Below are 26,419 nucleotides of genomic sequence, written 5' to 3'. Positions count from 1 at the left end.
GTATGCAGGCAGTACTTGCCTACCCCTGTCACTGCCATGTTGGGCCTATTGGGCCTGCGGGCCTGCATCCTGGCCCATTTATAGATGGGTTTCTAGTCGTATGCAAGCCGTGTGGCCCAATTGGCGGCATTTTTTTATTCTTTTCCAGTATTTTTGTTTTGTTTTCTGAATTATTTATTTTCTTATGTTTTTTGCTTTATTTTTTAATTCTTTTTGCTTTTAGGTCAGAATAATTATAAACTTTCTGTTAGTGCCATTAGTTTCCAAATTTGAATTCTTTGAAATTTGTGTGAATCACTAGTTTGTGAATAACTTCACTATAAAAATATATTTTTAGTGATTCTTTTTCCTGCTATTTAATATTACTGCGTTTTATAATTATATTCAAAAAACAGATTTTGTTATTTTAGTTTCTATCAAAAAATTCTTTATGAAAATTCCTTTTGCTATTAAAGTTTCTAACAAAAAATTATTTATGATAATTTTTTTTGCTTTTCATGGTTTGAACAGAAAATACTTTGATAATTTTAGTTGCATAGATTTTATATAATTTTAGTTTAAAAAATACTAGAGGTTTATAAAAGCTTTTTAGTTGATTCCTTTTGCTATTAGAATTTTATAAAAAAATTGTTGATTTTCTTTTTGCTATTGAAGAATATTATAGTTTTGTTTTAGTTGATCATAACATAATATTTTAATTGATTCATTTAGCTATTAGTTCATTTTTTTGCTATTAGTTCATTTCTTTTTTAATTAGTTCATTCTTTGAGCTAAATGACCCTGAAATTGAAAAGCACTACAAATGAACTCCGAAAAGGTTGAAAGTTGGCATGGTATCATCATTTCACCCAAATAGCATGTGCTAAAAAGTTGAGAGGGTTACAGCAAAAACTGGATGCACTTCGTGTACAAAACGGACAGTCTCATTCAAGTATCAGGGTTTCATACGGAAACTCGTCTGTTACATGGATATTCTAGATCGAAGGCATCATCATAATTGTCGTGGAGAGAAAGTCTTCACTTTTTCATCGCTTCTGTCATTTGCTTATTGCGCCATAACCATGGATAATCTTCATCGTTTAACAGGGTGCTTGGGTCAGCCTTGACTTTGAAGGGAGGAATTTCATGAAACTTTTCATAATCTTCGGACATGTCTGTCTTGCCCTCCACTCCCACGATCTCGTTTTCCTGAAAGAACTATGTGGCGCTTTGGCTCATCGTATGATGTGTTCGCTTCCTTATCTTTTCTTTTTCTCAGTTTGGTAGACATGTCCTTCACATAGAAAACCTGCGCCACATCATTGGCTAGGACGAACAGTTCGTCTGTGTACCCAAGATTGTTCAGATCCACTGTTGTCATTCCGTACTGTGGGTCTACCTGTACCCCGCCTCCTGACAGATTGACCCATTTGCACTTAAACAAAGGGACCTTAAAATCATGTCCGTGGTTAAGTTCCCATATGTCCACTATGTAACCATAATATGTGTCCTTTCCCCTCTTGGTTACTGCATCAAAGCGGACACCGCTGTTTTGGTTGGTGCTCTTTTGATCTTGGGCGATCGTGTAAAATTTATTCCCATTTATCTCGTAGCCTTTGTAAGTCAATACAGTCGAAGATGGTCCCCTGGACAACGAGTATAGCTCATCACAAACAGTGCTGTCACCTCTGAGACGTGTTTCCAACCAACTGTCGAAAGTCCTGATGTGTTCACATGTAATCCAGTCGTCACACTGCTTCGGGTGTTTGGAGCGCAAATTGTTCTTGTGTTCATCGACATACGGGGTCACCAAGGTAGAGTTCTGTAGAACTGTGTAGTGTGCTTGAGACCAAGAATGCCCGTCCCTGCATATTATTGAGTCCCCTCCAAGCGTGCCTTTTCCAGTCAGTCTCCCCTCATACCGCGATTTTGGGAGACCAATCTTATTAAGGCCAGGAATGAAGTCAACACAAAATCTAATGACATCCTCTGTTTGATGGCCCATGGAGATGCTTCCTTCTGGCCTAGCGCGGTTACGGACATATTTCTTTAGGACTCCCATGAACCTCTCAAAGGGGAACATATTGTATAGAAATACGGGGCCCAGAATGACAATCTCGTCGACTAGATGAACTAGGACGTGCGTCATGATATTGAAGAAGGATGGTGGGAACACCAGCTCGAAACTGACAAGACATCGCACCAAATCACTCCTTAGCCTTGGTATGATTTCTGGATCGATCACCTTCTGAGAGATTGTATTGAGGAATGCATATAGCTTCACAATGGCTAATCGGACGTTTTTCGGTAGAAGCCCCCTCAATACAACCGGAAGCAGTTGTGTCATAATCACGTGGCAGTCATGAGACTTCAGGTTCTGGAACTTTTTCTCTGGCATATTTAGGGCTAGTTCTTTTGGCAGCTTAAAAAATAAGCCGCCTCCTCCTCACCTTTTCCCATAAGCCGCCTCTCTTATTCATTCGGGCTTCTAAACTAGTTATGAAATAACTAATTTAGAAGTCTCAACTAATTTTGGGAGCGGCTTATTTTTTAAGCTGGGAAAGGTGGCTTATTTTTTAAGCCGCCCAAAAGAACTGGCCCTTATTATTCCCTTTATATTCGACGAAAAGCCAGACGGGACCTTCATACTGAGCAGGCATTCAAAGAAGATTTCCTTCTCTTCTTTGGTAAGAGCGTAGCTGGCAGGACCTTCATACTGCTTTGGAGGCATGCCGTCTTTTTCATGCAAACGTTGCAGGTCCTCCCGTGCCTCCGGTGTATCTTTTGTCTTCCCATACACGCCCAAGAAGCCTACCAGGTTCACGCAAAGGTTCTTCGTCACGTGCATTACGTCGATTGAAGAGCGGACCTCTAGGTCTTTCCAGTAGGGCAGGTCCCAAAATATAGATTTCTTCTTCCACATGGGTGCGCGTCCCTCAGCGTCATTCGGAACAGATAGTCCGCCGGGACCCTTTCCAAAGATTACGTGTAAATCATTGACCATAGCAAGTACGTGATCACCGGTACGCATGGCGGGCTTCGTCCGATGATCTGCCTCGCCTTTGAAATGCTTGCCTTTCTTTCGACATTGATGGTTGGTCGGAAGAAATCAATGATGGCCCAAGTACACATTCTTCCTGCATTTGTCCAGGTATATACTTCCGGTGTCAGCTAAATAGTGCGTGTGTGGTATCCCTTGTTTGTCTGTCCTGAAAGGTTACTGAGAGTGGGCCAATCGTTGATGGTTACAAACAGCAATGCATGCAGGTCAAATTCCTCCTGTTTGTGTTCATCCCACACACGTACACCTTTTCCAATCCACAGCTGTAAAAATTCTTCAACTAATGGTCTTAGGTACACATCAATGTCGTTGCCGGGTTGCTTAGGGCCTTGGATGAGAACTGGCATCATAATGAACTTCCGCTTCATGCACATCCAAGGAGGAAGGTTATACATACATAGAGTCATGGGCCAGGTGCTGTGATTGCTGCTCTGCTCCTCGAAAGGATTAATGCCATCCGCGCTTAAACCAAACCATACATTCCTTGGGTCACCTGCAAACTCAGCCCGGTACTTTCTCTCGATTTTTCTCCACAGCGACCCGTCAGCGGGTGCTCTCAACTTCCCGTCTTTCTTACGGTCCTCTTTGTGCCATCGCATCAACATGGCATGCTCTTCGTTTCTGAACAGACGTTTCAACTGTGGTATTATAGGAGCATACCACATCACCTTCGCAGGAACCCTCTTCCTGGGGGGATCACCGTCAACATCACCAGGGTCATCTCGTCTGATCTTATACCGCAATGCACCGCATACCGGGCATGCGTTCAAATCCTCGTACGCACCGCGGTAGAGGATGCAGTCATTAGGGCATGCATGTATCTTCTGCACCTCCAATCCTAGAGGGCATACGACCTTCTTTGCTGCGTACGTACTATCGGGCAATTCGTTATCCTTTGGAAGCTTCTTCTTCAATTTTTTCAGTAGCTTCTCAAAACCTTTGTCAGGCAAAACATTCTCTGCCTTCCACTGCAGCAATTCCAGTACGGTACCGAGCTTTGTGTTGCCATCTTCGCAATTGGGTTACAACCCTTTTTTGTGATCCTCTAACATACGATCGAACTTCAGCTTCTCCTTTTCACTTTCGCACTGACTCCTTGCATCAACAATGACCCGGCGGAGATCATCATCGGGCACAATAACGTCCGGTTCCTCTTGATCTTCAGCAGCTTCCCCCGTTGCAGCATCACCGTATTCCGGGGGCACATAGTTTTCATCGTCCTCTTCTTCTTCGCTGTCTTCCATCATAACCCCTATTTCTCCGTGCTTGGTCCAAACATTATAGTGTGGCATGAAACCATTATAAAGCAGGTGGGTGTGAAGGATTTTTCGGTCAGAGTAAGACTTCGTATTCCCACATCCAGGGCATGGACAGCACATAAAACCATTCTTCTTGTTTGCCTCAGCCACTTCGAGAAAATTATGCACGCCCTTAACGTACTCGGAGGTGTGTCTGTCACCATACAGCCATTGCCGGTTCATCTACGTGCACTATATATAATTAAGTGTGTCAAAAACCATTACAGAACATCATGGATAGATAAGTGACCAAATTAATAGAAGTTCATCATCACATTAAAACCAAAGTACATACATAGTTCTCATTGAACAACATATAGCTCTCCAGAGCATCTAACTAAACCATACATTGAAACTATGTAAAAAAATTCAATACAACAACAAATGCGATCATAATCGCAACCAAGGTAACAATTGATCCAACAACATAATGATACCAAGCCTCGGTATGAATGGCATATTTTCTAATCTTTCTAATCTTCAAACGCATTGCGTCCATCTTGATCTTGTGATCATCCACGACATCCGCAACATGCAACTCCAATATCATCTTCTCCTCCTCAATTTTTTTCCTTCAAGTAATTGTTTTCTTCTTCAACTAAATTTAACCTCTCGACAATAGGGTCAGTTAGAATTTCCGGTTCAACCACCTCCTAGATAAATAAAATCTATGTCACGTTGGTCGGTATATTTGTCATAAACAATAAATGAATCAAATAGTTATAAAAAGATAATATATACCACATCCGAATCATAGACAGGACGAGGGCCGACGGGAGCGGATACCAAAACCATCGCACTATATAATAACAAGCAATAATAAAAGTAAGAAAATTAGACAAGTATCTATCTAAAGTAAGAATTCTTTTCTTTCAGAAAGAAGATAAGAACAAGAGGCTCACCACGGTGGTGCCGGCGACGAGATCGGCGCGGGCGATCGACGACGGTGAAGACGGGGACGGGACGTGACGGACCGCTAAACCTAGACAAATCTCGGGGAAAATGGAGCTTGGAGGTCGAGCTTCGAGAGGAGAAAGCTTAACTAGTGTGGCTCGGGCATTTCATCGAACACCTCATGTGCATAGGAGGTGAGCTAGAGCACCACAAAGCTCTCCCCTTGCCGGCCAGAAAAAACAGAGCACTGTGGAGTGCTCTGCTGCGGCGATGGGGTATATATAGGCAACTCATTGGTCCCGGTTCGTGCATGAAACCAGGACTAAAGGCCCACCTTCTGTCCCGGTTCTAGGCACGAACAGGGACCAATGGCTGTGGGCCAGGAGCGAGGGCCTTTGGTCCCGGTTCGTGCCTAGAACTGCGACAAATGGGTCCACACGAACTCGGACAAATGCCTCCCGAGGCCCGGCCGGCCGCGTGGGCGCACGAACCGGGACGTATGCCCCCCATGGGTCCCGGTTCGTGGCCGAACCGGGACTAATGGGCTGGCCATGCCCCAACCAAAGCCCTGTTTTCTACTAGTGAGGTGCTGGCGGCGGTGCCGTCCGTGAGGGGGGGCACACCCCTGAGACGTGTGCCGCCTCTTAAGACATTCCAGCACACCACCCGGCATGTATGAGGGCCCGGTACGACGCTCCGGTGGCATTGCTACCCCCCCCCCCCCCCGGGCCCCCATCCGGCCTAACCCTGGAGCGGTTGACCACGAGATCTAGCACTTTGACTTCCGACGGACGGGCTTTCACCAGTGGACCTCTCCACCCGGTTGTGTTAGGTCAACCCAGAGGGACACCTGGGAGCAACATCTGGGCCAAACCCACAACTACATCCCCTCCGTGTAGACCCGACGCGTCCGTTTCCCCCCTCAAGGTGTCGGCGGCGGCGCCGTCCGTGAGGGGGACCACACCCCGGAGACGCGTGCCGCCTCTTCAGACATGCCACAACACCATCCCGCATGTATGAGGGGCCGGTGCGACGCTCCGGCGGCATTGCTACCCCCCAGGGCCCCCGTCCCGCCTAACCCTGGAGCAGTTGACCACGAGATCTAGCCCTTTGACTTCCCACGGACAGGCGTTGACCAGTGGACCTCTCCACCCGGTTGTGTTAGGTCAGCCCAGAGGGACACCTGGGAGCAACATCCGGGCCAAACCTAGAGCAACATCCCCTCCGTGTAGACCCAACGCGTCCGTTTCCCCCCTCCAGGTGCCGGCGGTGGCGCCGTCCGTGAGGGGGGCCACACCCCAGAGACGCGTGACGGGCGTTTGCAGCCACCACAACACTTTCAGACTTGTGAGAGGCCACGTACGCAAGATTGGCAGCATGCTAGCCCCCGGAGGCCACCGGCCAAAGTCGTAGACATGCGAAGGGCAATCCGCGTAGAGGGAAGTGTTCGGATACTTCTCCATCACAAAAAATTATGAAAAATTACCGTCATTCCTATAGAACATGTGCACGTCGTGTAAAAAACTCATGATTTTATCGTGCTCCGAGTATTTAATAATATTCACGTTGTACCGGTACCGTAGAACGTCTACAAATGTGTCATCGCCGTCCGTGAGGGGGGCCACACCCCGGAGATGTGTGCCGCCTTTTCAGACATGCCACCACACCACCCGGCATGTATGAGGGCCTAGTACGATGCTCCGGTGGCATTGCTACCCCCCCCCCCAGGGCCCCCGTCCCGCCTAACCCTGGAGCGGTTGACCACGAGATCTAGCCCTTTGACTTCCCACGGACGGGCTTTGACCAGTGGACCTCTCCACTCGGTTGTGTTAGGTCAGCCCAGAGGGACACCTGGGAGCAACATCCGGGCCAAACCCACAGGTACATCCCCTCCGTGTAGACCCTACGCGTCCGTTTCCCCCCTCCAGGTGCCGGCGGCGGTGCTGTCCTTGAGGGGGGCCACACCCCGGAGACGCGTGCCTCCTCTTCAGACATGCCACAACACCACCCCGCATGTATGAGGGGCCGGTGCGACGCTCCGGTGGCATTGCTACCCCCTAGGGCCCCCGTCCCACCTAACCCTGGAGCGGTTGACCACGAGATCTAGCCCTTTGACTTCCCACAGACGGGCTTTGACCAGTGGACCTCTCCACCCGGTTGTGTTAGGTCAGCCCAGACGGACACCTGGGAGCAACATCTAGGCCAAACCCACAACAACATCCCCTCCGTATAGACCCGACGCGTCCGTTTCCCCCCTCGAGGTGCCGGCGGCGGTGCCGTCCGTGAGGGGGGCCACACCCCGGAGACACGTGCCGCCTCTTCAGACATGCCACCACACCACACGGTTGTGGTAGGTCATCCCATATAAACACTTGGGAGCAACTTCCCCTCCGTATAGACCCGATGCAGTTGTTTCCCCCCTCTAGGTGTTGGCCGCCACCGGCGGCGCCGTCCATGAGGGGGGTCACACCCCTCCGTATAGATGCAAAAAGTTAGGTATTTTTGCTTATATTAACACATGCTACATGTAAGTAAATTAAATAATAATACGTAAAAGAACAAAAAATCTATAATAAATGCAAAAAAAAAAACTATGCCGCCAGGGGCAGATGGACGGCGCGTCCCCGATCGATGACATGGCATCTATGCCGACGGCAGCCGTCGGCACAGGTGGTGGTCGGTGCGCCTCGGATCGATGACGTGGCACGCGCATATGTGCCGACGGCCGCCCGTCCAGGCCATCGGCATAGATCGGACGTCGTTAGCCGCCCGTCACAAGCGGGACCGCCGGGCCCGCATCTATGCCGACGGCTTATGTATGCCGACGGCTGTTGTAGGCATAGGCTGGGGCTAAGCCGACGGTGGCCATCGGCATAGCTCTGGATAGCCCGACGGCCACGCTACGCCGACGGCCTTTTTTCGGCTATCGGCATATCCAGGAGTAGGCCGTCGGCACCGGCCCCTGTTCCGGTAGTGGTCAGTAGCACTCTTCCTTCAAAAGAGTTGAAGGCCAAAATCTTGCTGCCATGGGTCAGAAAGATTGTCTTATAAGAATTCACGTGTAGTCACAATGAAAAAAAAAAACATTAGTGGCATAGATTCCTTGCACGAAACATATGTACAGATCTGAAATGCACCAGCTATAATCCTTAATATAAAAGCCACAAGTTCATGCTAAGGACCGATGTCCCGGGCGAGTGGGCAAAGAAATTCAGCCACGAAATTACATGAACTTCCTTGATTGGGCCCAAATAAATGGAAAGTCGAGCAAAAATCCCAAAGGCATAATTGAAATCCAGAAAGACTAACGTTTTTTTGATGGCGTTGCTTGGAAACAGCTCAACAACATTAGTGAAATTAGCTGGCAGAATCAAACTATTGGCAATCTGAATGCAGTACATTTTTCATCTGTCAATCAACATTCAAGATAAACAAAAAACATGTGCTTCCCTTGTTGGTTCATTTTTCATCACAAAGGGGAAACGAAACGATCAACAGTTGACCATGGGGAACATATATCAACAGAAGATAACAATAGTGACCTTTAGCCCCATGAATCAAATTGGATCCAACAATTGATGTACGTAGAAGTGCAGTAGCAGAACCCTGGATATCCACTGGAAACATGAACAAACAAAATCTTAGACATGAGGTTCAGTCCCATTGATACAAAATTTGTGTTCAGTACAACTTACATGAGGGAGAGGTGTGTGTGTGTGTGACATGAAATCCACGACTTTGCTATAAAGAAGTATATTTGATATAGGATGAAACATGACATTGTAATGTATACACCAATGGGAATCAATATGACAGTCTACGTCCAATAAGTGCATGCATTGGCAATGCTCCTGCCATTTGATCAGAAAAAGCAGGATTAGAACATATTCTATCCTAAACTAAAATTAGATTCATGAAAAATAATTGAATAAATCTGAATCGCCTGCGAACATATCGTCAAATAGACCAGGAAAAAGTGAGTCATGCCTATAGGCCAATAAATTGAAAATAGGGATGCGATTTCAATATTGCATCATTCTGCTCGTCTTCCTCTCATCATTTGCAAAGGTTAGACAACCACTGGAAAATAAAAGCAAAGGGCTAAGTGGCAGTGAGGCCAAGTGTGAGATTGGATATTCACATGTATGAATAAAACTAAAAGAACATAACGATTGAAGAGACCAACTTAGCACGTCATACTCATTTCCCATGATGTTCTAACATGTAAATCACAACGTGGAACCTAAATCAGGACATCATAACCAATTATATATCACCTAAATCTAAACTAAAGATAAGATGAGACTCACCAAGCATCCGGACGACTTGAAAGGACGATGCGGCTGGCGGTGGATAAGCTCCTAATGAATAATAGTATCCATCAAGACAGCTGCAACTAAAACTCCAAATCATATCAATAGGCGCAGCTGCATGCAGGCAAGGGTGGACGATCTAGAAAACTGGTGTTTTTCCCCTGCGAGGTTTCTCAGAGGTGTGCATGCGTGGTTATTCATGTTTTCCTTCGTCTAAATCTGGTTTTAGTGGATATTTATTTGCAATTCGGATCGCTGCCGATATAAAAGAAAAACGGACCATGTGCTATGGATTAAGTTTGCACCCAAAATAATATTTTGAAAATATTTAAAAGGTAAAATAATATCATATTCAGGTTCTACACATTTTTCTAATTAAATTTCATATATAACATGTTAAAATCGGTGTCAGGGGGTTTTCTAAAAAAATATTCGTGTATTCATAAAAATGGTCATGAAACTGAAAAAGGGGCAAATTCAAAAAAAAATTGTTCATTAAGTTTTAAAAAATGTTCATGGTGGTGTCCGTTGATACCACCGTGATTGCATCAAGCGAGCCCGTTGGTCGTATTTTATCTTTTCTATGCAACACATTGAAATACATGTATCTCTTTGCGGGGATATTTACAGAAATCGGTACACATATACTCACTCCATTCCAAAAATACTTAAAAGTTAGAGGCCTGTGCTAAGTCAAACTTCTTTAGGTTTGACCGACCAGACTTGGGGGGGCGAGAAGAGTAGATATAAATCTTTCGATGGGAGGCAACATTCCGTCCCATGCATCATCATTTTTACCAATTAATATGAACTGTATATCGCAAAATTTATACCATCAGGAAAATATAGCATTTGGAGTTCTGCTTATGCTTATGCTTAGCATGATAACGAGGACGGGTGTGAGAGACAGAAAGGAGATTAATGTGATATGTGGCCTGAGAGGTTAAAGGGTGGATGGAATTGATGCCAAGATGATCGATGGTAGCTTTGCGGAATTTGGTTGTGGGATCAATGATGGTGTCGTCCAGCTTCGTCGCGGATGCCGCGCGTACGTACGTCCTCGTCCTCCACACCATGTCTTTTCGCCTCCGGAACAGATAATGTATCAACGGCTCTTCAGACATGATTCTGAAAAAGAATCACTGCATTGAAGAGTCATGTATCTATTCAAGGTTACCGAACAGATAATTTCGAACATATATTATTTAACTACGGCTTGAGTGTTTAAAATTCAAAATTTGAAAGATATTTGGTCTTTTTTGCTTGGTGAGTAGTACAACCTTGGCATGCACCAGCGAACAGACAGAGAATTGAGCTAAATTTGTAGAGGGACAAGTTATACATTTCGTGCTACACCAAATTCGGAAGCCATCGAGACTTCCGGGCTTTCGTCCTAACATGCATAGTTAGCTTGCCCTGCGAAATTATATAATAGAACACCTGCACCCAGGCCCTCTCTATCTAGCCATCCATTCCCCGCATCGCGATTCGTGCAAATAGATTTCTCTTTTTTGTTTCTCTCACATAAAACATGTCTTAAAGTCCAAACCTTTGCAGCGTGGCAAAGCTTTCTATCTATAATCTAGGATAGATCTTTCAGAATTTTTTGTCAAACATAAATATACAAAAAATGATTTTGTAATCTAAAAATTCATATTTTCTATATTTACGTTTGGCAAAAAAAATTGAAAGATTTATCATAGATAGATAGAAAGCTTTGCCACACTGCAAAGATTTGAACTTCAAGACATATTTTATGTGAGAGAAACAAAAAATAGAAAATTTCATATAGAAAGTTAGTTGCGTCGCCTCCTCTCCGACGACTCCATCTCTGGCGCTACGCCTTCCTCCGCGACCTCTATCTCCACACCGACGATCCCAAGATGATCAGGATCCTCCACGTTGCCCGCCCGTTCCACCGCTCTTGGCGCCTCCTCTATGCCACCGCCTTGGGTAAGCATCAGGTCGTCAGTGTCTCCTCCCACTGATACAAGCCGCACACACTAACATGCGTGCTCCTCTTTTCTCTGTTTCTTTCAGATCCTACAATTTCCTACTGCTTCCGTCAGCCCGAGAATCACATTGGTGAGCACAGTGCACCGACATCCCAGCTCCTCAAATCCTTCCTTCATTCCTTCATTGTTGTTTACTGTCATGTGTTTACATGAAACTTGGTGTGGTGCATAATCATTTTGCCTTGGTGGATTCCTCATGGACACATCGAAGTTGGTGCTGACAGCGAAGCTGGTGTTGACAGCGAAGCTGGCACTTCCACCGTGGTTCTCTGGAGTCCATAGAGATCCTAAAAAAGAAAGCCCATAGAGACAACTTAATGAGCCGGTCAGTTCTCTGGGGCAAGCACTCTAAACACATATATACACGACGCAGATACACCTCAGAAACCCTAAGCGTCGGACCATTTAACCTGGTTAAGAAAAGCTACTAATTGAGCGGAACAGGAGCTCCTCAAGCTGTTGCCGCTGCTCCTAGCTAGTACAAGCCATAATGAGGAACTTTCGTAGTGTCTAACAAATAATTGGAACGTGGGTCCTGAATAAAAATAAATATCATTATTTATACTAATTTTTGTAACTTTTGTATAATTTCGGTTAAACCACAATCATAGCTAAATATATTGTAGTAAATCACATAGGGTTTTGAAAAATTGTTTATTTTACATTTTAGTGTGCTATATTTTTAAAATATTTAACGCAAAAAACCCTCTTATTTTAGATAACTATTAAAACAACATCGTATGCCTTCCAAGATTAATTTAAGTTAGTTCCTTCAATGATTTATATGTTTGTATGTTTATCCTTAGATATCTTGGTAGGAATCTCAACAGTGTCTGGTATATGAAATATCCGGAGAACTGTTTTTAGTTTAACGATTAGATATATGCAAATATAAAAATCTAGATTATTCTAGACGGTTAGCTTGTACTCCCTTCGTTTCTTTTTAGTCTGCATATAAAATTTGGTCAAAGTCAAACTTTGTCAACTTTGACTAAGTTTGTACGAAAAGATATCAACAGCTTGTACTCACTCCATTCCAAAAATACTTAAAAGTTAGAGGCCTGTGCTAAGTCAAACTTCTTTAGGTTTGATCAAATCTATATGAAACCAACATCTCTAACACTACATTAGTTTCATTAGATTTATCATAAATTATATTTGATGCCATGGATGTTAGTGAACTTTTTAATAAACGAGAATAGACCAGACTTGGGGGGCGAGAAGAGTAGATATAAATCTTTCGATGGGAGGCAACACTCCGTCCCATACATCATCATTTTTACCAATTAATATGAACTGTATATCGCAAAATTTATACCATCAGGAAAATATAGCATTTGGAGTTTTAATGATAATTTTTTTCATAACATATAACTTTCATTATGTCGGTCAAATTGTCGATCTAAGGATACGCACAGGCCTTACAAACAAACCGGAAAGGAGGTACTACTCTCCAAGTACACAGGTAGATGCAGCCACAACAAGGCAAGCAAACCACAAGGCTCTATCTATATACAACTAATGGGATTGGTTCTAATGACAACAGATCCATATTAGACACCACTACACCCACGGAACAGGGTCACGCACAACAGATCCGCGGAGCCGCGCTTCCGCCTCCAGGCAAGGAACCATTGCGCTACGGCATACGGCGAGCCGCTACCTATGATGAGATTACATGAGAGGCGGAGTCCGCAGAGCCCTTCAGAGGATGATGCGAGTGCATGCAGACTCTCGGACGCTGTCCTTTCATCCACAGGTTCCTGAGCTTGCCCTGCTTTTTACCGAGTGATATGAAAGTTCCTGCAGTAGACACGGTGGTTTTGTTCAAGGCACAGGCTCGAGAATCCGACGATATGAAATTTATCGGCGGCCACAAAGGTGTGGTCTCCTTACCAAGCATGAAGGGCACGATGTAAAGAAGAGCCGGTTGCCCGTGGCCATCCATGAGATTCAAGGCAATGTAGGTGATCAGAAGACCTAAATAAAGAAGGCAAACATACACTATGTCAGCACCTCAGGTGAAAATATCAATTAGAACTGTCTGTATGAACATATAGGATATCGACAATATTCATGTCTTCCGAAAAGCTTCAGAAAGGGGGCTTTACTTCATTTATTCAATGAAAAGAGACATCCGTAGCAAGAAAAACATTGAAAAGTAACCATGAGATCTGAATCGCCTTGAGATGCTTTTGTTTGAAAGTTGTTTGTATCACATGATTCCTTATAAGATAGGACATGCTAATTAAGAAAGCCCACAAACTGTGCTTACAAAAGTACAGAAATGCAAAGCTGATATGGATGCGGGCGATGTCTTACCAGAGCCATACGCAACCATTGACCACAGAAAGTAACCAGATTGTAAGGTCTTCCTGGCAGCCCAATCGTACCTAAAGATAGGGAAATGTAAATACTAAGTGGAGAGAGCTCAACTACTTGCAAGCATAATGTAAGTTCAAGGCAATTGGCATGCAGTAACACAGCTAATTATCCAGCAGATGGAATGCGATAATATGCATGATGACAGTTGTTCTGCAGCTTCTAATTATGAAATCCACCCCTCCAAAATATATATTAGAATTTACAAATGACAAGCCAGGAACCCCAATTTAGCGCACTAACCTTAGCGCAAAAGCAACCAGCAGTCCTGGAAGAAGGATATCACCAAAGCCTATGATGCTGTATCCATCCCATGGATCAAACATGCGTGGGATCTTTAACAGCATGGGTACACCATCTTCGTCAGTATTATCACCACGTGCAACCTGCAGGCAGATCACAAGCATAACTAGCATGTCTGCGGAGCAAAAAAAAACATAATATCACAATAGTCATTTGTACATACCACAATCATCACGCTCTCATGAAACAACATCTTGGATATGAAAACCCAGAAGATGTCATAGAGGAAGGAGCAGCCCAGAAGAACAGACTCCACCTGACCAATTATTAGCAAATAAATAATTGGCATCAGGGTACTTCACTGCATGGGAAGCACGAGCAAAGGAGCAGAAACAATTACCTTAAGGTTAGGTATCCTCACAATCTGGATCACAGTAACAATCAGTGCGATACCTTGAACGCAGAAAGCATGATGTTAATCAACAGAGAATAATCCCAATGGAGGGTGTAAAAAAAAAACTGCACTTACAAGAACATCTTACCCAATCCATGCATAGGGCATCCGGCGATAAACAGCCCATAAAACAGCAAAGACGATGCAAAATGGACAAACTGCCAATGTAAGGTATGAAACAGCTCCAAAAAATGGCACTTCTACAAATGATTTTGCGGCAGGTTTGAACCATCTGAAAGATACCACAGTTTTCAGGTCAGTACACATTTACCCTTTTCTTTAAGCTATATGACTGCGAAACCACAAATTAAAAGGAAAACTGAAACATATGTACACTGTGCATATACCCAGAAAATATGAATGTATCTCGTCGAGCAATAAATTTACCTTGACAATAAAGCCACCAAACATGTTTGCAAACCCTGGATAAAAAAGGAGAGCATAATGTGTCATCAGCTCAAGAAATTGGCAACGAAATATAGCAAAATAAGATATCAATCAACGAAATCAAGATCGGTTCACTCTGCAGCTGTAGTAGATAAGTGTGATGTTGGTCATTCAGCAGCAGCCACAAGCTATTTGTTCATTTTTGGATAATATCTTTAGTGTTCGAATCAAAAGGTACAGATTAAAAAGGAAGAAATTCAATGCTCTGTAGGGAAACGAATGACACCTTTGTTTAAAGAAGGCTTAACGTTTAAGGGCCTAATTTAACCATTCTCCAAATTGCATTGATTCATGATTTGTGTCATCTAGTTTTAATGTGGAATACTATATAAGTACTATTCTGTTTTAGTAACTAAGCAAACAGTACTACAAATCAAAATTTAAAGCAGTGACCTCGCCAAAAAAGCAGTGGCAAAGTTGAAATAAGTATAATTTTAAAAAGGATTTCATCATACGCACCTCTACACCACCAATGCAAAATATAACCACCAGGAGCTCCACAAACCAGTGAGACATCAATTTGTAAAGCATTACCAAAAACAGTGATGCAACCACAATAAACAGCATTGCCGATGTCATGGTGATATCTACCATACCAGTAGAACCTTCGGCATCAATGTTAACTGAACTTTCATGGCCATCCTATACAAATAATGTGCCTGTTAGTTTTTCTTTCCGAAAATCCAAAATAACTGATCGTATAAAGCATCGACTGAAACCTTTAGAAGTTTCTCTTGTTCAATAAGTGCTTCTCGAGCACTCCATGCTGACCAGTATGATGCGCCAAGAATGGTACCAACAGCCATAAGTCATAGAAACACCTCAGCCGTATCAACTAGGGGTCGATCTGGAGAGTATAACTGCACTGACACTGAGAAATTTGAAAGAGCCTATTAGCTATAAATATAATATGGTAGAAGAGTACCAAATACATAAATAAATAAACAAAATATAGGGGTGTTCACAGGACAATGTACAAGATTTGAGGGGCTTAAAGACCTAATGATTTACCTTTACCAAGTGAGAAAAGACCCTGTAAAATGGTGCCTGCATCTTTTGGCAGAAGAACTGCAGGTATATTTATATCCAGATCCGTTTTTTTGGTAGGATGATGATATGGAATGTTTGATCTAGTGTATTGACTGACTCGGGAGTGCATGAATGAAATTTGAAATGAATAGACGCGTCATGTTGTGAAAATTGCTAGTGAAAATCTGCACGACTTGTCAACATTTTGGCCTTTTATGCAAGAAAACCAAAACTTTCCGGTCTTGGCTACATGATGCCAGGGTCTTCGGGCTGCAAAATTATGTTATTTGTGGGATGGACAGAGAATAATATGTTTTCTTTGTTGTGTTTGAGCGTTGACACGTCCATTTTATAGTTTCATCCGGGCTGTAGACGAAGCGGTACAAAGGCGGGTAGTACCGCCCAAGGACTGAGCGGTACGACCGCTCACACGTGCAGTACAACCGGAGCGGGAAACAGAGCTAGACCGATGTGCAGTTGTGTTGGTTGTGAGACAGGTTTTCCATTATTCTCAGACTGTTCAACATCAGGTCACCACTTGTTCTTCTTATGGCTTGGCAATCACAATCAACATTGTTGTTATGTTAGTAGGAGCTGCCAAGAAGGGAGGACACCAATTCTGATGTTCCTGGAAGAAACAGGCAATATGCTCGGTGTGACGCCCGGATAATCAAGCTACAGTAAACCTCTGCTAATGGTGCCACGTCACCTCGGTTACTGTTGATAAACTCGAGTTAGTTCAAAAACGATTCAAGTTAAAATTTAAAATATAGGCAAACAATAAAAGTTTTCAAATATTAAAACTAAATTGTTCGGAGTGAACCAAATATTGCATAGATAATAATGGTGGAGAAATCTAAATTTAATAAAATGTTTAAGTGTTCAAAATAATTAAAATAAAGGTTTAAATGTTAAAATAAATGTATTTTGAATTTTATAAAATATTAAACTATTTTAATTTGGGTTGAGGATTAATGTGGCAATAGTATATTTAAAAGTATTAATTTAAGTGCTAGTGATAATTTTTATAAAACTAAAATAAAAGAAAACTAAAAGTAAAACAGTAAAAAGAAAGATAAATAAAAAGAAAAGAAACAAAACAGAAAAATAACTAACAAAAAAAAAGAACCCCGGGCTCCGGCCCAGCAGGCCTGGCCCAACCAACTGGCCGGCCCACTCCCTCTCCATATTCCCCCCCGGAACCCTAGCCCGATCCCCATTTTCCCCCTCGCACTCCTCTCTCTCCCTCCTCTGCCCGATCTGGATCGGGGCAAACCCCCCGATCCCTTCGACCCGACGCCGCCGTCGATCCCCGCGGCCACTACGCCGGGGCCCCCCCTCGCCGTCCCCGCCCTCGTCCTCGTTCACCTGACGGCGCCGCCCCGTCGCTGCCTCGTCCCGCACTGCTTCGCCGGAGCCACCCACCGTCATCGTCGCCTCCTCGTCCTCCTCTTCGAGCCACTCCGCCCGCACCTCTACAACGGGGGTGAGGAACACCTCCCCGCCTTCCCCTCCTCTCTGTCGCGCACGTGCTCCGGCGCCCGCTCGCGGCCACCACCGCCCCGCGCGCCTCCCCTGTTCTGGACATTGAGGCCCACGCTGACCGTGGCCTCGCCCCGCACCGTCGCCTCACTCCCTGCGCCCGGTTCACGCACCTACCTCCCCCTGCTCGTCCCGGGCCATGCCCCGACGTCTCCCGTGCGCTCCTGCCATGGCCGCGCCTTGGCCGTCCCCTGCCGCCGCTCTCCCTCCGCCGTGGTGCCCGGTGACCTCGCCCCGCCGCACCTCCTGCGGGCAAGCGCTCGCCTAAGCGCCCCTCGCGTCTGCCTTGCACCCCCCTCTGCTCCCCGCGCTGACGTCCGGCCTCGTCGCACCCCTGTGCGCATCCCCAATCGTGCCCCACCACTGCTAGCCGACGGCTGCCCCTGCCCCGCGACAACGACGGCTGACCGCGCCTCCGCCGCCCTGTTCCCCTGCCAGCGCAGCGCCCTACTGCTGCCGCGCGGCCCCTGGCCGCCGGCGCTCGCGCCCGCGAGCCCCGTGGCTCTGCTCCGCTCCACCCCCCCCCCCCCCCCCGTTAACCCGCGCCACGCCGGCGCCCAGCCATGCCTGTGCGGCCTCCGCCGGGTCGGGCTACCGCGAGCCCCTGCGCCCGTAGCCGCCCAGCGCCCGTTTGGCCCCTCTGGGCCAATGGCAAACGGGGCCCACGCCCAGAGAACGTGTTAAAAAAAGAAATTAAAAAAAAGAAATAAATAATAAATAATAATAATAATAATAATAAATAATAATAATAATAAATAATAATAATATAAATAAAGCAAATAATAAAAATAAATTTAATTAATTAACTAAATTAACTAAATTAATCCTGTTTAAATTAATCTAATTAATTAGTTAATTTAATTAAACAGTAATTAATTAGATAAACCCTAATTAACCTAAACAGAGAATGACAGGTGGGTCCCATTGGACCCACATGTCAGTTTGACTTAGTCAACCCCTGTTGACTGCTGATGTCAGCATGACATCATGCTGATGTCATAAATCCAATTTCGAATTAAATTAAATGATTAATTAAATTACAGAAATTAGTAAATCATTAGAAAATCATATCTTTTAAACCGTAGCTCAGATGAAAATACTTTCTACATGAAAGTTGCTCAGAACGACGAGCCGAATCCGAATACGCAGTCCGTTCGTCCGCCAGACGTCCCTAGCATAGCAAACTTGCAACTTTCCCCCTCCATTTCATCTGTCCGAAAAATGCGAACTTCGGGAAAACTTTCCCGGATGTTTCCCCCCTTTGCCGATATCACCTACTACCGCGTTAGGGCACACCTAGCACCGCGTATTGTCATGTTACGCTTTGTGTTGTTTTGATTGCTCTGTTATTTATTGTGTTCCCCCTCCGTTACTTCTTTCCAGTAGACCCCGAGACTACCGGCGACCCCCAGTTCGACTACGGAGTTGACGACTCCTACTTGCCAGAGCAACCAGGCAAGCCCCCCCCCCCTTGATCACCAGATATCGCCTATTCATCTCTATACTGCTTGCATTAGAGTAGTGTAACATGTTACTGCTTTCCGTTAATCCTATACTGATGCATAGCCTGCCCTTGCTTCTATTGTTGCTACCTTTACCTGCAATCCTACATGCTTAGTATAGGGTGCTAGTTTTCCATCAGTGGCCCTACATTCTTGTCCGTCTGCTGTGCTATTCTATCGGGCCGTGATCACTTGGGCGGTGATCACGGGTATATACTTATATACTCTATACATGACACATGTGGTAAATAAAGTCGGGTCGGCTCGTAGGAGTACCCGCAAGTGGATCTTTGTGGCGGAGCGACAGGGCAGGTTGAGACCGCCTAGGTGAGAGGTGGGCCTGGCCCTGGACGGCGTCCGCGGTTACTTCGACATAACATGCTTAACGAGTTCTTGGTATTTGATCTGAGTCTGGCCATTTGGTCTATACGCACTAACCATCTACGCGGGAGTAGTTATGGGTATCCCGGCGTCGTGGTATCAGCCGAAGCCTTCGTGACGTCAGCGACTGAGTGGCGCGCGCCGGATTGGACTGGAACGCCACTAGGCTAGGTCTGCTTCCGGCCGTGTACGCAACGTGCAGGTGTGCATAGGGCGATGGGCCCAGACCCCTGCGCGCATAGGGTTAGACCGGCGTGCTGACCTCTCTGTTGTGCTTAGGTGGGGTTGCGATGTGTTGATCTTACGAGGCCGGGCATGACCCAGAAAAGTGTGTCCGGCCAAATGGGATCGAGCGTGTTGGGTTATGTGGTGCACCCCTGCAGGGAAGTTTATCTATTCGAATAGCCGTGTCCCTCGGTAAAAGGACGACCCGGAGTTGTACCTTGACCTTATGACAACTAGAACCGGATACTGAATAAAATACACCCTTCCAAGTGCCAGATACAACCCGGTGATCGCTCTCTAACAGGGCGACGAGGAGGGGATCGCAGGGTAGGATTATGCTATGCGATGCTACTTGGAGGACTTCAATCTACTCTCTTCTACATGCTGCAAGATGGAGATGGCCAGAAGCGTAGTCTTCGACAGGATTAGCTATCCCCCTCTTATTCTGGCATTCTGCAGTTCAGTCCACTGATATACCCCTTTACACATATACCCATGCATATGTAGTGTAGCTCCTTGCTTGCGAGTACTTTGGATGAGTACTCACGGTTGCTTCTCTCCCTCTTTTTCCCCTTTCCTTTCTATCTGGTTGTCGCAACCAGATGCTGGAGTCCAGGAGCCAGACGCCACCGTCGACGACGACACCTACGACACTGGAGGTGCCTACTACTACGTGCAGCCCGTTGACGACGACCAGGAGTAGTTAGGAGGATCCCAGGCAGGAGGCCCGCGCCTCGTTCGATCTGTATCCCAGTTTGTGCTAGCCTTCTTAAGGCAAACTTGTTTAACTTATGTCTGTACTCAGATATTGTTGCTTCCACTGACTCGTCTGTGATCGAGCACTTGTATTCGAGCCCTCGAGGCCCCTGGCTTGTATTATGATGCTTGTATGACTTATTTATGTTTTAGAGTTGTGTTGTGATATCTTCCCGTGAGTCCCTGATCTTGATCGTACACATTTGCGTGCATGATTATTGTACGGTCAAACCGGGGGCGTCACAAGTTGGTATCAGAGCCGACTGCCTGTAGGAATCCCCCTTTCCAACTCCTTGGCCGAAGTCGAGTCTAGTCGCTGAAAAACTTTTACTAACATGGCTGTGTGGCTTACGGGCCCACGTCGCCATTGGGTGGTATTAGGATCTTTTACTCCTTGTCTATACTCTGGGACTCTGATCTCTCTTCTATTCGGGTTAAGTGAATTTTACTAAATCTAACATTAGGATCTCGTTATCACTTTCACCCGGAGAGCCCCTTATTACTGATGATCGTCTGCTGCACGTGAAGACCCTGAAGATACTCTCCGCTGATAACCCGAGAACTTGTGTTCATCGCTTTTGCAATTCCCTTTCATCGATAAACTCCTATGGATAACCACGTATACTCGCCATTCATACAATGTTTCCCAGTTGATCTTGTTATTACAAGATACCCCGAAATTCTCTCTGTTGTTCCGAGAATCCTTTGAGCTTACTGCCTTGCTGTTCTTTGTCACCTGAATACCCCTACGGATAATTCTCGCACTTACCGAGTATCCGGTCATCCCCAGTTGATTCAAGTATTCCACAATAGTCTTCAGAATACTATTCGATCTTCCGAAAATCCTCAGGAGCCTATTGCTCTTGAAATTCTTGTTTGCTTGCATTATAGTTAATCCCACAAGTCTCGTAATCTTATTGGCATCTCTTGTCATTATCATTTGAGTCCATTGATTCAATTTGTTGCGAATGCTCGCAATCCTCAATCATATCCTAGAATTCATTCTTCCGGCTCAGACGTCATTTTAAACGTGAGCTGGATCTCGACCTATCAAATTGCCATCGATTGTACCCCTAAGCCTACTCAACTTATCCATCCTTGATCAGAGCGTTGCTTCTGACCCCCTGATTTGGAAATCATAATTCTTTTGCATTTGAACTTTGAGTTAGTCAGTTGTTTCTATAATCAGATCTCCTTGCATTCTTCTTCCTCTGGTTGAGTACCGATGCTCACATCAGATCCCTTGTGGACCATCGGTTCCTTTGTTGGATTTTATCCGACAGCATCCTTCTTATTCAATAAGCCTGTGAGCTTTTCCTCGGATACATAATGCCTTTGGTAAATTGTATCCTCTGCTTTGTCAACCATGCTCTACTTTTGAGCTTGTGTTATTTACTCCTGAAGTTTGTAGTATATCTTTCTACGATGCCCCGATGGGTTGAACCTATGCCTTCCTTAATCTGTGTGAACCCGAAAGATTTCGCGGGACATACTTATCTGGTATTGCACCAGGTAAAACTTTCGACAACTAATGTCATTATCAAAATACGAGAGGCGAATGGAAGGTTATGCATTGAAGAAGTGGGAGTCAATCTTGAACCATTGTGTTCATGCCCATGGACACGATGTAGATCCTATCATGGAAACTTCTCTTATAATAATTACCCCCTTGTAATAAGTTCATCTGGTATCCGTGGACGTGGTTCCGACCATGTTTCTCCTTGATTCCGTTTCTCGTGCAAGTTTGAGCACTTGTCTTCTGCAGGGCAATACCCTAGTCCAACCTTTACCTTGATCTGTCGTCGAGTATTACCCCCTGGTATCTCGAGATTATCATGGAACTGCATAACTTCTTATGAGTTTTTCATCAAGTGCTACATTCTCACTGATTCCAATTTTCCACGGGCTCTGAGATATTAGTCACTCGAGAACACCGATAAGTGAATCGATTCCGCACTCCGATTCAATAACTCTAAGTAATTTTTGTTGCTTACGAGTTTAATAATCCTTCAAGTCATTCCTAGCCTTATCGACTATATCATTATCGTGCAAACTTTTTAAATGTGCTACCCGGTCCTTCCCGGAACACAACTTTCGATGATGAGCTAAGCTTACGTCGATCTTCCTCGTCATATTAGTTCGCCTTGAACAACAAGCTTGATTTCAAGTTTGTGTCGTACCCTTGGTTCCAATAACTTTTCGCTTCACCATTCCTTTGACTTGATGTCATCGCCGAGCGATTGCATCTTCATGGAATCTCTCGACAAATGTGCCGTGATCATCATGAGCATTCTAAGTCCTTCCAGAATATCAATTGAATTCATGATGAGAAAGACCATCCTTTCCCTTGATGATTTGTGTTATCATCGGCCACTTTACTGCCTTCCCTCCAACACAAACTTGTTCGTGTTTTGTGTTATACCTTGAGATCCTTGCTATCCAGCATTTGTTCCTTTTTACTTTGGAGTATTACCAAATTTTATATCAAGAATGTCGTGAGAATTTCACCACCTCTTTAGAATTCTTGATATAGTAATACATCTTACCGTCTACCTTCAGTTCTTGGTCCCCATGTTGATTTTAACCGAAGTACCCACAAATGAACTGTGATGTGTAAAATTCAAAACTTCCAGCAACCCTATTGCTTGTAAGTTAATGAACGATAGTTCATTCCTTGTGTATTGGTTATCGAATCACCATTCTAACCTTGATCATGCTACCTAAGCCCATATTCGGGTGCACCTTTCAACCAATGTTTAATTGTGTATGTTTTCCTCGAGCATACATCATTAAGTCATTCGATCTAGCTATTGCTATCTCCTTGTTCACATAGTTGTGGAAATCCATCTTTTGGAAATCTCAATGGATTGTCGCTGAGTCAATCAGTCACCTCCTCACCTCTCCTTGATGTAATGATGAACCCTAGTCTGGAACTCGCTTCCATAGTTCATCTCCCGAGAATCTTCGATGTCGTTTCGACAATTTGTGTTGCACCTTTCTTCTCAGGCATCCTGAGTCTGAGTTATCCTGACACCAATCAGATCTGAATCTCGGTCAGATATGATGGTTGGAACATATTTCCAAGAGTTGTAACATTGGCCTATTTATGACCCGGTAAGGTGATGATACCCAGCACACCTGGCGGGAGGACCTATTGTTATAAGTTTTCCCTTTTAGCAAGGTTAGCTATTCTTCCATGAGGAAATTGTAAGACTTATTCTATAAGTTGTTCCTGATGGATCCTTTTTGTTTCCAAAGTCCGATCTTCACCTGTTGACCATGTCAATGCTATCTCGAAGCATGTCTATGGTACTCCGATTTTCAACAGGAACATTTGAAGCCCAATGCTAAATGTTTCCTGCTCAATTATCCAAACACCGTTGTATGGGTAATGTCATGAAATTTCTCTCCCCTACCTAAAGAGTTTTCTACATTATATCCTGTCATGAATATCATGCTCAGCTTGTCCTTGGGAAGGATATACCCTTGAAATATGTGTTTAAACACATTTTCCTTTCCATTCTTCTGTTTAATCTGATAATCATATTTTCCTTTCCATTGTTTGGTTTAACCTTTCTGGTGATCTATATGATCTAAGCAGTAATATTCTCCTGCTTATGTAAACACCTCGGTGTACTATTCTGTCAGCAAGACCCTGTTACTATTGTTGATGACATCCCGGTAGCCACCGATGGACGAGAACTTTGCCTTATGGTCCGCCTCGTTTCAACGAGCAGGAAAATGGTTCTCTTCGTCCCTCGCCCTTGGTTCCAACGTGCTGCCGACATAACTGACAGGGTACTCTCTGACATGCCTTGCTATCATGACCGTGCAACATGTCACTGCTCCAAAAAAAACCCCACATGGTGGGCCCATAACCCACAGTTCCACAGGATCGAAAACTGACTCTCCTGTACACCGTGTTGTCAGAGTTATTCCTCGCTCTTGACTTTTTATGTAATTCACGGGCCACCTGCCTAGTGATCTATACTCGTATTAGATGCAATGCTTATTCACATTGCTCTAAACCCCTTCAACACTTTGTTTTAGGCAACGAACGATTGCCTATGCGCTTGAAACTTCTATTTTTGTACCTTCTTACTTTGCTCTCGATACTTTCTTAAGTTGCAATTCGAGAGTTACTTTCCGCCACCTTTCCCGATGTTATCGACCAGATAGTCAACCTTACGGAGGTCCGTTCTCCCGGAATACCCACCCTTCATTCCTTCGTAAGTACGATGGAGTTCCCGAAGAAAGGACGACAACTTTATCATGATGACCTGAAACAGTAGAATGAAGACATCAATGTAATGGATCAACCTCTTCGAGAAGAACAACCAAGACCAAGAACACTCCCTAGAATTTCGTAACCCGAACCTTCCCCCTTTACTTCCCTCTTAAATGTCGGGATGAGATTTCTTGTAGTGGAGCAGAATTGTGACGCCCGGATAATCAAGCTACAGTAAACCTCTGCTAATGGTGCCACGTCACCTCGTTTACTGTTGATAAACTCGAGTTAGTTCAAAAACGATTCAAGTTAAAATTTAAAATATAGGCAAACAATAAAAGTTTTCAAATATTAAAACTAAATTGTTCGGAGTGAACCAAATATTGCATAGATAATAATGGTGGAGAAATCTAAATTTAATAAAATGTTTAAGTGTTCAAAATAATTAAAATAGAGGTTTAAATGTTAAAATAAATGCCTTTTGAATTTTATAAAATATTAAACTATTTTAATTTGGGTTGAGGATTAATGTGTCAATAGTATATTTAAAAGTATTAATTTAAGTGCTAGTGATAATTTTTATAAAACTAAAATAAAAGAAAACTAAAAGTAAAACAGTAAAAAGAAAGATAAATAAAAAGAAAAGAAACAAAACAGAAAAATAACTAACAAAAAAAAAGAACCCCCGGGCTCCAGCCCAGCAGGCCAGGCCCAACCAACTGGCCGGCCCACTCCCTCTCCATATTCCCCCACGGAACCCTAGCCCGATCCCCATTTTCCCCCTCGCACTCCTCTCTCTCTCTCCTCTGCCCGATCTGGATCGGGGCAAACCCCCCGATCCCTTCGACCCGACGCTGCCGTCGATCCCCGCGGCCACTACGCCGGGGCCCCCCCTCGCCGGCCCCGCCCTCGTCCTCGTTCACCTGACGGCGTCGCCGGCGCCGCCCCGTCGCACACCGTCGCTGCCTCGTCCCGCACTGCTTCGCCGGAGCCACCCACCGTCATCGTCGCCTCCTCGTCCTCCTCCTCGAGCCACTCCGCCCGCACCTCTACAACAAGGGTGAGGAACACCTCCCCGCCTCCCCCTCCTCTCTGTCGCGCACGTGCTCCGGCGCCCGCTCGCGGCCACCACCGCCCCGCGCGCCTCCCCTGTTCTGGACATCGAGGCCCACGCTGACCGTGGCCTCGCCCCGCACCATCGCCTCACTCCCTGCGCCCGGTTCGCGAACCTACCTCCCCCTGCTCGTCCCGGGCCATGCCCCGACGTCTCCCGTGCGCTCCTGCCATGGCCGCGCCTTGGCCGTCCCCTGCCGCCGCTCTCCCTCCGCCGTGGCGCCCGGTGACCTCGCCCCGCCGCACCTCCTGCGGGCAAGCGCTCGCCTAAGCGCCCCTCGCGTCTGCCTTGCACCCTCCTGCTCCCCGCGCTGACGTCCGCCCTCGTCGCACCCCTGTGCGCATCCCCAGCCGTGCCCCACCACTGCTAGCCGACGGCCGCCCCCTGCCCCGCGCCAGCACGCCCCGCGACAACGATGGCCGACCGCGCCTCCGCCGCCCTCTTCCCCTGCCAGCGCAGCGCCCTGCTGCTGCTGCGCGGCCCCTGGCCGCCGGCGCTCGCGCCCGCGAGCCCCGTGGCTCTGCTCCGCTCCACCCCCTCCCCCCCCCCCCCGTTA

The 26,419-nt window shown here is 45.5% G+C and overlaps 2 pseudogenes; both read right to left on the bottom strand.

The window, feature by feature from the left end:
* Positions 1-578: 578 nt before the first annotated feature.
* LOC141021441 (uncharacterized) lies at positions 579-4,521 on the bottom strand (annotated as a pseudogene).
* A 9,272-nt stretch (positions 4,522-13,793) lies between these two features.
* LOC109759331 (signal peptide peptidase-like 4) lies at positions 13,794-25,948 on the bottom strand (annotated as a pseudogene).
* Between the last annotated feature and the right edge of the window lie 471 nt (positions 25,949-26,419).

Source organism: Aegilops tauschii, chromosome 4, assembly GCF_002575655.3.
Source record: "Aegilops tauschii subsp. strangulata cultivar AL8/78 chromosome 4, Aet v6.0, whole genome shotgun sequence".
NCBI classification, from domain to species: domain Eukaryota; kingdom Viridiplantae; phylum Streptophyta; class Magnoliopsida; order Poales; family Poaceae; genus Aegilops; species Aegilops tauschii.
The sequence above is the reverse complement of the archived record's forward strand: the minus strand, read 5'-3'. Positions and strand labels throughout refer to the sequence as shown.